Consider the following 15,459-nt stretch of genomic DNA (forward strand, 5'->3'; position numbering starts at 1 on the left):
GGAATGACAGCAGGGACTAAAATCCTTTATCAAATAAAGTCTGGATTTTGTGCCATTAAACTGAGTGTTCTTTTCCTTTTTACTAAGCAAGTTCTGTCAAGCCACAGAAAACTGTTCATTTACTCTGAAATCCTGAGGTCAATATCTATGCAATAAAATAGGCTTCCAGTTAATTTGATGTAGAAATATTTTTACCTTGATTTACATAAAGTAGTTTTCTTCATTATATATCCAAATAGGTTTATTTTCTTTCATAGATTTTGAATTTCTAGCCTTAGTTGAAAAGCTCTTCTTCAGTTCAATGTAATTTCCTAGATTTTTTTCCAAGATTAAAAAAAGATTTATATTTTTCTATAGTTTTTCTATACAGGATTTGTTTTTATACATTATAATATGTAGTTTCATCAGCTTTCAAGGATGAGTAGATATGAGAAAATATATTTGTGTTTATGAAAAATGTTGGTATCTATAATATAAAAGAGTTTTTATAAAGCCCAAGAAAAACACAAATAACACAATTGAAAAAATGCTAAATAATATGACCATATACATACTGTGAACTCAGAATAGCAAATCCATATAAGATTTTAAATTACCAAATATTCAGACAAATATATTAAAGTAGTAATGACGAGTCACTTATCAGATTGAAAAAACAATGTAACTAGCAGTAACTCCTAAATGTTGCTGAAGGGAAAAGGCTCTCATAAATTATGGTTAGAAATTCAAAGTGTCACTGACATTTTAGAAATAAATAGGGCAGTTAATCTTGAAAAAAATACTCTATTCATCAATATAGCAATGCCATTCATGGAAATCTATCCTATGGAATAAAATTTACCGGTACACAAATCATAGAAACAATAATTTTTATTGTAGCAATGTTTGTGGTGGCCAAAGTAGAGAAAAAAATAGTTTCTCAATAGGAAATTGACTAGTAATTAACCTAATCCAGAATTATTTGCCTGTGATGTTGCTGAGTGAGAAAATGAAGATGTAAAAAAGAATAACTAACATGATCTTAATTATATAAACAATGACTAAAACGCTCTCAATATAACTGTATGTATTGTGCGCCTGCACGGAATTACACGAGAGTGAAGAAGAATAAAGAACACTTGTTATCTCCTTCATGTGGGCAATCTGGAGGGCAGAGGCTGACAGCCGTGAAGGGAGAAGGAAAGGGCATCAAGTAAACCAGGGAAAAAGACTAATATGTAATCCGCAAAAAATAATGTATACCATTTAAAACGTTCCCAAACTAATAACAGTGCTTATCTCTGAAAGTAAGGGTGAGCATGAGGGCGGGATTAGTCAGGGGAAAATGTTTATAATGTTGGATTTTCTTTTTTCTCATAAATGCTTACAATAGATAATTTAAATAAAGGCAATAGTATTTAAAGAAAAAAAAAACAGAGGGCTAAACAAATAAGAAAATAAAGACAAATCTTTAGTTTGCAGAATGAACCAAGATAAATAAACTAAAAAATTTCAGTAGTCCTTAAAGTGAAAAATTAAGAAATAATGCTCAGTTATCAACAGACTGGAAACAGGGAAGAATCTGCAGTTTAATAATAATAATATCAATGTTTACTATGCTTACAATGTCCTATAAAATTGCTACACTTTATTTTCTTAATGTGGAAATGGAGGCTTAGAGAGGTTAAACAAACTTTCCAAAATTAACATAATTTGTTAGAAAACCTAGATATACTATGAATCTACATTTTGGTTTAAGTTTAATTTCTCCCCTTTGACTAATGCTTAAGGGTGATTCTTGCCAAACTCAACACTCTCCGCTTACTCTAATTTCCCAGAGGACCACTTACTTGATTAGTAGTGAAAGATCTCTTGAAACGATATAATTATAATTTTGTGTATTAATTTCTGACCATCTAATCAATTACCTCACCTTATAGCAGAATGAAATAGGCTTGGCTACAGTAATATTTTAGTGACTAGCCTTGGGGGTTGGGTCACTCAGGCTTAGCTCTCAGGAAGAACTTTGTATACAAGGGGGAACTGAGCATTGAGAAAAACAAACTTTTAATAGTACTTTAGGAAACACCAAGTATTAAATATCTGAGAGACTAAGTAAAAATTTAACATTTTTTAAATTTAATTAAAATTTAACATTTAAATTTAAATTTAATTTAATTAAAATTTAACATTTTTTAATTTAATTAATTTATACTGCAAATCAGGCAAGGCTGATTTGCAGTATAAATTAAAGTAGGATACCCAAACTTCATTCTTAGTTTACATTTTCCCTTTTATGATGGGAAGTTCAGCAACATCATTATGTTTAGTATGTAGAAGCTCAGATAAAACTTGGAGCATTCTTGGATTAGATGGGTTTCCATGAACTGATATTATGACTCAACCAATTTTAATTACTGCCCCCAAAATTAGAGTGGGCATGATTCTGGAAGAATTTAGGCCTTTTCATAAATGTAATCTTGGTATCTTATACCTGTATATTGGGTATATGTAGGGTTCAGGGCAGGGTCTATCTAGGCCCCCAAAAAGCAAGGATGCAAGAATGGAAGCTAGACACAAATGCATAGGAAAATTTGGAAAGGTGTGAGATTGAGAACTTTACAGATCTTAGTGGCCTTAGAAATAGTATTCTAGTTTGTGAAAGCATAGGAATGTGTGAAGGTTTTAGTGGGAGAGCTGAATAAATCCTTAGCAATATTTATCTCATTCTGATGCCTGTATTTGGTTGAAATATACTTTATATTATTCTTTGCACTGAATGTTTTGCAAAAATTATTGAGTGGAAATAAGTTCTTTCATGTATATATATGATGAATGCACTGTGAAAAGGAAAAGTAATGAGGGAGAACATCATGTTTTATATAAAATGCTCTGTCTTGCAAATTTGCTGAAAATTAGAATCAAATTCTATATCAATAAGGCAGGTGAGCCAGTTGTATTTTCTGTAAAAGAAATTCTGTTAACAGCAGAAAAGGCTGAAGATGTTGGCTCATATTAAGAGGAAATGAGGGTGCTGTGGGGAGATGCTGAAATTCTACTACAATTATAAAAACCTTCCATACTGAAATTCATAAGAATAATGATTTTAAAGCAGTGAATAGTAAGATCATGTGATAAGAGAAATGTCTGGAGTAACTGAAGACAACAATAAGGTTTCCTTCAAAAAAGGACAGTCAAAAGAGTGATTCACTCTTTTGATGCTGCAATTATCAAAAACAAGTTATTTGAGTACAAAGATAAAAAGTGTTCTTTTGAGGCTTCCTTTTAAAAATACCTCCAGTAGTAAAATCTGTCATTTTTATTGTCACAAAAGCTTGATCAAATTGTCTCCCCATTTCATTTTACTATTTGTCTGTTGCTGATACGTATAGATACAATTGATTTTTGTGCATTAATCTGTTTTCCAGTGACTTTCATAAACGCATTTAATTAGTCTAATAGTTTCTATGTAGACTCTTTTGCATTTGAACACATACAATCATGTCATTGGGGAAAAAATGATAATTGTACTTCTTTCCATTTCTAGTGTATTTTATTTATTTTTCTTGTCTTATTACACAAGGTAGGACCATCAGTATAATGCCAAAAAGAAGTGATGATAGTGGGCCTCTGTGTCTCATTCAATACTTTGTAATTGTGTATGATGTCTGCTGCAGGTTTGTTGTAAGTATTCTTCATCAACTTAAGGGAGTTTTCACTGTATTCCTAGTTTGCTAAGATTTAAGTAGGGGTTTGATTTTATCAAATGCTTTGTCCAAATCTGTAGAGATTTGCCAAATGTTTTTAAAAAATTGATAAATAGTACGAAATGATTTTCAGATGTTACACCACTCTATCCTGCGATAAACAACACGAGTGCAATATGTTATACTTCTTGTATAACACTAGATAAAATTGGTTAACAAAATTGTTTAGGATTTTTATATCTAGGCTCACAGGAGATTGGTCCCTAGTTTTCCTTTCTTGCAATGTCCTTATCAGATTTGGTATTTAAATTATGGTGGCCCTACAAAAGGAGTCATAAATTGTATCTGCTATCTATTTTCAATATAATACTATGGAAGAAATAACCACGAAATCCCTGGGACATCCAAAAATACTTATTTTTGCTTAGAAGTCCCTGGTTTAGACAAGTGGTTCAGCTCCTCATGTCTCATTCATGTGTCTGTGGACAATACAGTTTGACACAATAATTTTACTAGCCTTGGCTGAAGCATCAGTTGAGAAAGAAAACTGGGCTAAAATAGCTCTACTCAGTGTATGTCATTTTTCACTTTGCTATCCTGAGCATGTTCTCAAGATAAAATTGGAGAAGCATGAAAGAGAGTTGGAAGCATGCAAAGCCTCTGGCATATTCTGTGGACCAAAGAAGTCACAAAACAACTCAGATTCAAGGGCTCACGGAATAGACTTTACTTCTTGACGGGAGATGCTACAAAGTTACATTGTAAGTGGCATAAACACAGAGAGGGCTATAGAATTAGAAATATTTTTATAATCAATCTATCATAGTTAACAATCTTTTCATATAAGAAATATGCTTACTTCTTTCCAAGATCCCCAAAAGTCTGTCCAATCATGGCATCATGCTCAAAGTCCAGGATCCTATGACCAGCATTGCATTTGGATGCAGCTCCTCTTATCCACAGACCTACTCTAATAGATACCATGGTGCTCCACCCAGATAACATCTTCAGGGCCAAGGCACTCATCCCCAAGGTACTAAGATACTGATGACTGATGAATCATCCCTAGAAATTTCTTTGGCCATAGGGAAATGCCTTGGCCAAGGTTTTACCTCCTCCACAGTTTACAAAGACTCATCTTCTTTGCTTCTATTGGGAAAACTCTGAAAGGCCAGCCTAGCTCCTAAGCTCCCCATAAGATTTTCTGAGTTGCAGCCTCAGCTGTAAATGCATTTTGGATACTCCTCCAACCTATTTACCAATAGGGAAGGTTTCCATCTCTGAGTGGGCCCCAGAACAGGAAAAGGCTCTTTAGAAATTCCAGACTGCAACATAATTATGGTATTCCACAACTCTAGGCATCATGTGAAGCCACAGGTTAAACTCCAATAGTAGAATTGCAGTGCAGACCCCTAGGGTTCTTAAAGTTATCTGAAATAGAGAACTATAAATGCTTGTAAAACCAGTTTGTGGCATGCTATTAGGCACTTGTAGAGTTACAGAGTCTGACCACATGATGTCAAGTAACTATGAGGCAAGAACTGCCCATCATGAGCTGGGTTGTGTCCAGTTTCATCAAATCATAAGGTTGGGTGGGCCGTTGGCAATGCAATATTAGATGGAAATGGTATATCTTGGACAGGGCACAAGCAAGGCTGGCAGTCTGAGTAAGCTTCACGAGCAGGTAGCCTGGTCTTATATGTCATCTTTTTTGCATCGGGACCTCTCCTTCAGTTTATTTCTATGTCTGTCTGTGGCAGAGATTGGGGGTGGCCAATAACTAGTCTGCAGTAGAGAAGAAAGCTCATACATAGCTCATAGATGAGTCAGCCAACCCAATGTGTTAACAGGAGCTGAAAATGGATTGCTGTTATGCTACAACACCACTCATGAGTGGTCCTAAAGACACTGGTGAGAAATCTTCCCAATGGGCAGAACTCTGGGAAGTGAACTTGGCCATCTATTTTTGTGTGTGAAAAAAGAAGTGACCCAAGAAAGAATATAAGGGGAGGTAAAAAATGGGCTGGCTGATTAATTAAGGAGCAAGAATGGAAGATCTGAGACCCATTTGTCTGAAACAGGGATATGTAGATGGTTACATGGAAGTTAGTATAAGTGCGAAGAACTTTGCATTACACCTTAATGTCCGCCAGGGAATATTCATTATGGAAGATGGACTCAACATCTGGGTAGTTGCCTAAGCTAGCTGGCATCAGCCAGCCTCTATCATTAACCATCCCAGTCCTGGCACAACAGAGTTGTAAATGCAGTAGTTCTGATAAAAGAGATGGAGGCAATGTGTGGACCCAACATCATTGGCTCCCTCTTATTAAAACTGATCTAGCAAGTTGGTGACCAAATTGGAGACAAGTTTACCACCTTAGACCCTTTCCAAATCAGAAGAGGCAGCAATTTATTTTGAAAAGTATAGAGAAGAATATGCTGGGTATGAGCCTATCTTTCTTGCCTATAAGGCTTCAACCTTCTTTACTATCTGGTGGTTTATATTAGAGTGGCATGAGATTTCATGTAACATTTTGTAAAGAATAATGCAGTGAAGAACTTTTCAGTGAATAAAGTATGGCAGTGGGTAAATGATTATGACTGCATTGGTTGTGTCATATATTACACCACACAGAAGCTGCTATCCTGAAAAAACAACAAAATGTCTTTTTAATGGTAAGGCTAAAGTATCACTGTGGAGGCAGAACTTTACTAGACTAGGAGGTGTGCTCCAGGATTCAGTGTACATTCTAAATCAAACACCTTTACATGGTACTTTGTGTCTAGTATACAGAATACATGGGTCTGGGAACCAAGGAGTGGAAGCAGGAATGGCTGTACTTTTCATCACTGTCAGTGATCCACTTGAGGAATTTGTGCAGCCCATCCCCACAGTTTTGGGGTTTGTGGGTTCAGAGGTCCTGGTTCCCAAAGGGAGAAAACTTCCACCAAAGACCAAAGCAAGAATCTAACTTATCAGGCTTCTCAAGCTAAGGGACCAGCAGGTAAGAAGTGGAGTCATCACCTTAAGCAGGGACAATTTACCCTGATCATCAGGGGAAGCTTGAGCTACTGTTACATGGGGAGACAGGAAGTAATATCTTTGTCAACTCTAGGCAAATCCTTGTCCAATTTTCAGAGCAAACATACAAGTGAAGCAAGCCCAATTTTAAAAGGACATAGTGACTAGAGTCAGGAATCAAGAGTCAGGAATCAAGATTTGAGTCACTTCACCAGTTTAAGTCACCAGGATCTGCTGAAGATGAGGAAAGTCTGGAATAGATAACAGAGAAAGGCTATGATAAACATCAGCTGTGGCCTCTAAGCCAGCTGGAGTGATGGAAGCTGTAGATCATCTCGCTAACCTTCACTAGTTTTCCTTAGAAAGAGAAGCTCCATGGAATTTTAAAAGAGAATACATATCTAAGAATACATACAAGGAAATGTATCAAAACACAAAGAGTGGACTATGGTAGACACTGCAACATGCTAGCCGGTCCTTATTCAGAAATAAAAGACATATTTCCCAGCTGTCAACTTTCTTTAGAGATTGCCTTAGCTAAAGAAAACTGACCTGCCAGAGGTCATTCCTTCTTCCAGAAGCAGCCCACATACAATGACCGATCAAAATGGTGGCATAAAAGCCACTCTTGCCTCAAATAGGGACAATTTTTAAGAGCCAACCTAGTTTCAGAGTTTCCTATGGGATCTGCTGAGGTCTTCTTTGTGAATGCATTAAAGCTCAACTTTTCCCTCTGCCAAGCTTGTTTCTCTTTTCCAAGTGTTTTACAGAGTATCTCCTAATAAATTCCTGCACACCAATCTCCATCTCAGCCTTCTTGCCAGGAACCTAACCTGCACCAGTACAATTCAAGATAAAAGCATATGTAGAAAAAAACCCAAAACCAAGAGAATTCATTGCCAGTTGACAGAAATGACAATAAATACTAAAATAAGTGTTTGAAAAAGAAGTAAAATTAACCCAAGTGAAAATGCTAAAAATACAAGAAGATACAGAGCAACAGGAAAAGTAAACATATGGGTAACTATAAATGAATGTTGATTGTGCAAAACATTAATAGTAATATCTTATAGGATTAACCGTATACATAGACTAAAAAAGCATAAAGAGAATAACACAGAAGGCAGGATGAGGCAAATGGTACTAAAGTTGTCTAAGATTTTAAAAAATAATAAATGTCATAAGCTGTGTTAATCTATAATTGGTCCCAAATATGCACATACAAGATCCACGGCAACCACTGAAAGAATGTTAAAGAATGTAAAACTAATTAGCTAATATAGGGTAAAATGAAATTTAAAAATTGATAAATCCAAGAGAAAGACAGAAAAAAGAGAGAATGTAAAACACGTGAATCAAATAGAAATAGTAACATAATAGCTGTAAATCCAAATATATCAATGATTATATTGAATACAAATACATTAAACTAAAAGTCTAAAATTATGGGACTGGAGGAGAAAAATCCAACCATAAGCTGCTTACAAAATAAGACTTAAATATAAGGATGCAATAATTGAATGTAAAAGGATAGTAAAAAACATGTAAATGTGAATGAAAACAAAGCTTATGTTGCTCTATTATTATTTTTAAAAAGTACATGCTAAGGCAAGACACAATATTTTAGAATGGAAGAAGATTCAATTCACCAGGAAGAAATAATTTTAATTTTTGTATGTATCCAATAACAATTATTCAAAATATGTACAAGATAAATAGACAGTTAAAAAGAGATAGAAACAATTCCACAATCATATTGGGATACTTCAACGTACCTTTCTAAATAGTACATAGGAAGAGGTGACCAAATTTCAATATGGGTATAAAACATTGTAGGGGAGGCAAAACTCTCAGGCTCTCTGGCTAAGTCTGAGAATTAAATTTATACAAGACAGATTAACAGTAGAAAAGCACACAGATTTTTTACATACACAAGGGAGGCCTCATAGGAAAATGAAGACCCAAAGAAGTGGCACAACCCAAGTGCTTCTACACTAGGCTGAAGAAAGAGAGACAATTTGTAGAAAAGTAAATAAAATGAATGGGGGAGAGCAAAGGAAGATATGAGTTACTTTAGCAAGGCCTGTTTGTACAGAATTCTTTTGGACTCAACTTCCCAGCTATGGTGATAAGAACATTTCTTTCCCATGGAAATTTTATCTACTGATTTTAGGAAGAAAAAGAAAGGTCAGAGTGCCTTTCTTGTATTTGTGTTTCTCATGTGCCTTTAGCTCAAAACAATCCTTATGCCAAAGTGGCATATTTTGGCATCTCATAGAATATTCTGCTACTCATCAAGATAGAAAATATAAAAGAAAAGCCATATGGCCATCTTAGTAGATGAGGGAAGAGTGTCAGACAAAATGCAACATCCATTTTGATAGTAGTCTAATAGAAGGGAACTTCCTCAAATTACTAAAGAGCATCTATGAAAAATATATAACTAACAGCATACTTAATGAAGAAAAACTGAATGCTTTTCTCCTAAGATAAGAAGCATGGCAGGGATGTCCACTCTTATCTCTTCTATTGAACACTGTTCTGGAAGTTATAGCCAATGCATTAAGGCAAAGCAAAGCAAAGGCATCTAGAACGGTAAAGAAGATGTAAAGTAGTTTTACTCACGGATGACATGATTGCCTATGTAAAAAACCTGAGTATACAGTAAAGTTTCTGGAACTAAGTGAATTCAGCAAGTTTGCAATATACAAGATACTCAAACATTCAATTGCATTTCTATCTAGTAGCAACAGATAAATAGAAATTAAAACTAAAAATACTTTTTATGCTAGCATCAAAAATATGAAATTTTTAAGAATAAATCTGATGCTCCATCATCATTCTCACTGAATCATTTTTTTCTGTACCCTCTTTCTACTTGTCTCTTTTCAGAAGTAAATTTCTTCACTTTTTCGCTTATCTTTTTATTTTTTCTTATGAGCATACATCCATGTATTTTTTTATGTCCTCTACTTTCTTTCATCAAAAGTCACATGCTATAGATACTTTTTTGTGCTTTGCTTTTTACACCTAACAGTATGTCCTGGAAATTACTGCATATTTGTTCCTAAAGATCTTCCTTGTTCCATAATAGTCTATTGTGTAACAATATCATAGTTTATATGATCACTCCTATATATAGGCATTTATGTTGTTTTCAATATTCTTAAATTATAAGAAGTGCTGCACATAAAACTTTGTACATATGTGTTGTTGTATTGAAGGAGATGTATCTTCAGGGTAAGTTCTTAGACATAGGATTGTTGGGTAGAAAGATAAGAGCATATGTGATTTTGTTAGATATTCCCAAATTTTCTTCCAGAAAGGTTGAACTCATTTGCATTCCCAACAGCAATGTACACTAGGAGAATTCTGACTCCTGTCTAGAAATCTATGTGTGATGTTTCAAATCTGGTCACAGGCAATTACAAAGATTTTACCTGGCAGAACCCAAGGGGAAAACTGCCTCCTCACACCAGACTGGATGTACAGCCAATGTATTGCAATCCTAGGAGAGCTGCGGCCAAGAACTCAGGCCCCCCACTGGCCTGTTATGTTCTTTGGTGTCTCGGCACTCCTGGCCCAGGCATCTCCTTTTAGAGGCCTCTTTATCTGGGGCCTTTTGCCAACATCTTCCTCAGGTGCCTCCGCCAATACCTCTATACCGGAAGTAGGGGATGGTAAACTTAAAGGCACTTTTATTCACTTTTACTCAATATTAAGTACTTTTCTACTTGCAGCCTTTCTTCCTCTCCCTCCCTTCAACCACTGGGTCCATAAAACTGTCACTGAAAAAGGGGTCTTGTCCCAGACTCCAAGAGCAGGTTCTTGGATCTCGCATGGGACAGAATTCAGGGCAAGTCGCAGAGTATAGTGAAGTTAAGATGGCTTATTAGAGACTTCAATTACAAAGTAGAGCATCCTCTGAAAGCAAGAGGAGGAACACACCACCTTAAACATAGTGCTTGCTTATATAGGGTATTGAGAATAGTGTACTTTATTGAAAGGCTATGATCAGCTTCTGACAGGCTACTAGTATTGTTACTTTCCTATGTTACTAGTGATTTCAGTAAGAATTTATGAATGTTCTTTTAAAGCAAAATCTATCCTTAAGAATGCTTTTCATTTTTAAAGTATTGGGACATTTCAATAAGTTCTGGGTCTTTAGTTAGTTAACATCATTAACTCAGTCCCTCAATCATAAACATCTTGTAACCAAGAGGGTCCAACTCCCTGGGAAGGTAACCCAGCAGGTTTGGCTTTATCCAGCCTTTATTCAAGATGGAGTCACTCTGGTTAGGAAGCCTCTGACAGAACTGCAGGAGCCTTTTGTTTGGGGCTTTCAGCATTTGAGAAGATTCCCCAGATTTGTGCTAGTTCAGAGGGTGTAATGGAAGTGTGGGGAGCACTTACTCCAGTTTAGCTGCTTTACAATATTATCAGGGTAAGTGATTAAAGGCATGATTGCTTCTTTTGTTTTGGCTGTTGATTGACTCCCACAACTGGCAGCTCAGTTCAGCTCTTGCTGGCCATGAGAACTCCTATTTCCACAGAGCTTCACTAAAAGAACATGCCAATATTTTTAATGCCAGTCTAATAAGTGAGAAATAGTATCTCAGCCGGGCGCGGTGGCTCACGCCTGTAATCCCAGCACTTTGGGAGGCCGAGGCGGGCGGATCACGAGGTCAGGAGATCGAGACCATCCTGGCTAACACGGTGAAACCCCGCCTCTACTAAAAAAATACAAAAAATTAGCCGGGCGAGGTGGCGGGCGCCTGTAGTCCCAGCTACACGGGAGGCTGAGGCAGGAGAATGGCGTGAACCCCGGGGGGCGGAGCCTGCAGTGAGCCGAGATCGCGCCACTGCACTCCAGCCTGGGTGAAAGAGCGAGACTCCGTCTCAAAAAAAAAAAAAAAAAAAAGAGAAATAGTATCTCAATATTGTTTTAATTTGTGCCTGTCTAATTATACGTGCATTTAAATTTTTTCATATGCTGAGAATAATTTTTTGTCCGGTTTGTTGATTGCTTCATTTTTCCATTTTTCTATCTGACTGATATTTGGCTCTTCTTCCTTCAGTGGTTCTTTACATATTAGAGATATTAGCCCTTTGTGCTATACATTGTGAATATTTTCTCCTATTTTTGTCAGTTGCATTTTGACTTTGTTTACAATATTTTTGCCATTTTTTTAATGTGTAGACAAATTAGCCAATCATCAAGAGGAATTCATCCATTTCCTTTTGATACTTTCATGTTTTCGATTTTATCTAGATCCCCAATTCATTTGGAGTTTATTCTTGTATGGGGTGTAAGGAAAGGATCTTATATTTTTTAATGATCATCTAGATGATTCTGCACCAATAAAAATAATTCTATTTTTACCTAGTCATTTCAGATGCCATCTTTGTCATATACTGAATTGCCATATATATTTGGGTCTAATTCTGGACTTTTTATTCTATTCTACTGGTGTAGTCATACACTAGCACCATGTTATTTTAACTATAGAGCTTAATGATAATGTTTGGAAGGGCCAGTGCTCCTTCATGGTTTTTACTTTTCAGTGTCTTCTTAGCTATTCTTTCATTTTTTGTTTTTCCATCTGAACTTATTATCAACTTGTTTCAGGCTAATACTGTTCTAACGGTCTTTATCTCTACCATGTTTTATCTATTGTGACAACACTACAAACATGTACATTGTGCTTAAAACATGCCAGGAACCATTCTAAATTAATTTAGATTTAAACATCAAAATAGCCCTTGGAGAATGGCAATATTATTATTCACATTTTTAAATGAAGAAACTGAAGTATGGAGAAGTTAAATCTAAAATAGAGATGGAATTCCAATTATGCAAGGAAGCCCATGTTCTTAAACACTTGGCCCTTCTCTCTGCGGACCTATATAACCTCAAAGCTAACTTTATCTTTGACATATATGTATCAGATTTGGGGGAAGGCAGAGTGGCTTGGAGCAGCATGATTTTCCTTAGACTCTGTATGTCTGGCTCCAAGTGAGAACTCTCTGAGTGTTGATAGGCTGGAGGTGTATGCAATAACCACACCAAAGGGTCAGGTGGAGACCATAAGGTAACTAGTGAAAAACCCTGAGGACAAACTTGAGATATTGACTTCCGATACCAGGCCTGACTGCTTATTATTGGATGGGGTGTATTATGATGATAGGAGTGGAATTAACTAGGAGGAGCTTATGAAATCACACATCATGTGAAGGGGGCTTTACAAATCTTTCTCCTAGGAATTGCATATACATGATTCCCATTTACAGCATGAAACTTCTAATCTCAATTGACCTACTAGTCACATATTAGACAGTTGATCACTCCTTCCTTCTGGAAACACTTTCTGCTCTTTCAGGATACACCTGGTCTTGATCTTCCTCCTGCTCACTCAACCCCTTTTTCTGGTTCTTCTTCATTTTACTGAGATAAAAAATACTGTGCTCGCTACTTCCTCTGCTGGGATCACTCTCCCACAGATGTGCTTTCTTTGCTTTCTTATCTCCATCAGATCTTTGCTTGAACATACTTTCTAAGGTCTTCCCTGACTTTCTCCATTTGAAATTGCAGCCCTTCTGTAATTCCTTCCACCCTTCCCTGTTATACTTATCGTCATAACACTTACAAAGGTATTACTATCATGTTTCTTTTATTTGTCAGTTTTCTTTCTTCTCCACTAGAATGCAAGCTCGATGCTATGATGATTTTGTGGGTGTGTATTTTTGTGTATTTTGTTCCAGTACCTAGAACAATGCCTGGGGCATAGTGGGTGCTTAGTATATATTTGCTGAATGGATAAATTAGGAAGAAAACCTTGAAAATAAGGCCGGGCGCGGTGGCTCACGCTTGTAATCCCAGCACTTTGGGAGGCCGAGGCGGGCGGATCACGAGGTCAGGAGATCGAGACCACGGTGAAACCCCGTCTCTACTAAAAATACAAAAAAATTAGCCGGGCGTGGTGGCGGGCGCCTGTAGTCCCAGCTACTCGGAGAGGCTGAGGCAGGAGAATGGCGTGAACCCAGGAGGCGGAGCTTGCAGTGAGCTGAGATCGTGCCACTGCACTCCAGCCTGGGCGACAGAGCGAGACTCCGTCTCAAAAAAAAAAAAAAAAAAAAAAAGAAAACCTTGAAAATAGATAAAATATGAAATAGGTGAAAGTTGTCTTCATGGCTGTTGTACTACCCATCAAGATAACAAGATGGAAAGTGATGTGCTAATCTGATTAATAGGCACTTATTGAGCTGTCCTCTTATAGATCATAATTTAAAATCACAGTGAGTAGAAAAACACGCACAGAGGCATATATGTAATATTTATTTCTCCTGGAGTTAGTTTCAGTACCATGGCTAAGAGATATGCAATTGTGCACAGTGAGTAGGATCCTGATGCTCTTCTATCTAAACCTCCATCTGCTCTGTAAAAATGAGTCATAGATTAGCAAAAGGAAGAATCTGTAGAGGATAAAAATGAAATGTTTCTGATACTTTTTTAAGTTATGGGCAGTATGATGTGATTCCCATGAGAAAGCAGAACTATTAGAATATATTTGATTCATCCCACTTTATGCCTAAGTAAACTATATCAACTTTATAAACTATCCTACAAATTAAGTAAAAGGTGATGCTGGGCCATGAGGATGTTATTAAGGACATAGTGACATTTTCCCCTGAGATCTGACACTCATTATTCCCTAAAACCTATAATAATGGTTCTAAGTTTTTTAGAGGAGAGTGTAATTAACATAAAGCTTGTGGAGAAAAAATAAAGTTTTGAAGAAAATGAGTCAGAAATTCCACAGGGTGCTTCCAAAATCAATGTATCTATAGCGATTTATACTCTGTTTTTTTAATCTTCTGTCCTACCTATTAATTCTAAAGTAATGCATGTCTAAACAGTATGGAGATTATAAAAAGTTAATGTAATCATTGTTTTTAGAGAATGATTCTAAGAGGATTTTTATTTATTTAGAAATGTATAGTATACACATGCTAGTAAGACACATATCATAAGTTGTTTTCTAGTAGAAGAGATGGAAAATGCTAAGCTGTGGGTCTCCAAATTCTATTGGCTGAATTGATCCCTTTAATAAACACCATCATGGACAAATATCATATTTCACTCAGTGTAATAAAGTAGGAAAAATCAAATATATTCTAATTTTTCTGCCTTCTTATGGAAATAACAGAATATCTTCCACAATCAAAACCAAACCAAAACCCCATTCTCATAAACCCTAACTAATCTAAATAAAATATAATATAATCCACAGGATAAAATATGAGTTAGGGCTCAAAAAGTGGTAAATATGCACATTATATCTGACAGTTATATATTTTGAGGAAAATACATTAGCTATGTGGTATATTTTCTAAGGCTTCTAGATTAACCTGACCTTAAAATTTTTGAGGGAGCTTAAATGAGAAATTGCTAAACTCATTTTGTATCCAGTTCCTAATGATGCTGCTGGCAATACTCCCAAATTTTGGAATCCCTTATTTATTTGCAGAAATTTTAACATAATAGATGTTTTCCCAAGTTTTGAGATAAGATTAATTCAAATGATATGTCAGATCTGAAGAAACATACTTACCTTTAAGGTGGACATCCATTCATTTGACACAAACCATTCAAATCAATTTCCCTGATGACTATTGAGGTACTGCCATCATTAATGTAAATGTGAAGAAATCAACACTTGGGGAATACCCAATCATAAAGATTCTAAC

General features: G+C 36.1%; 1 protein-coding gene across 1 annotated transcript in view; it reads right to left on the reverse strand.

Moving 5' to 3' along the window:
- Nucleotides 1–15,459, reverse strand: part of H2BC17 (H2B clustered histone 17) — a 90,519-nt gene that overhangs the window by 9,183 nt on the left and 65,877 nt on the right. The gene's annotated exons all lie outside the window — the stretch shown is intronic.

The sequence above is a fragment of the Symphalangus syndactylus genome, chromosome 23 (assembly GCF_028878055.3).
Source record: "Symphalangus syndactylus isolate Jambi chromosome 23, NHGRI_mSymSyn1-v2.1_pri, whole genome shotgun sequence".
Classification (NCBI taxonomy): Eukaryota; Metazoa; Chordata; class Mammalia; order Primates; family Hylobatidae; genus Symphalangus; species Symphalangus syndactylus.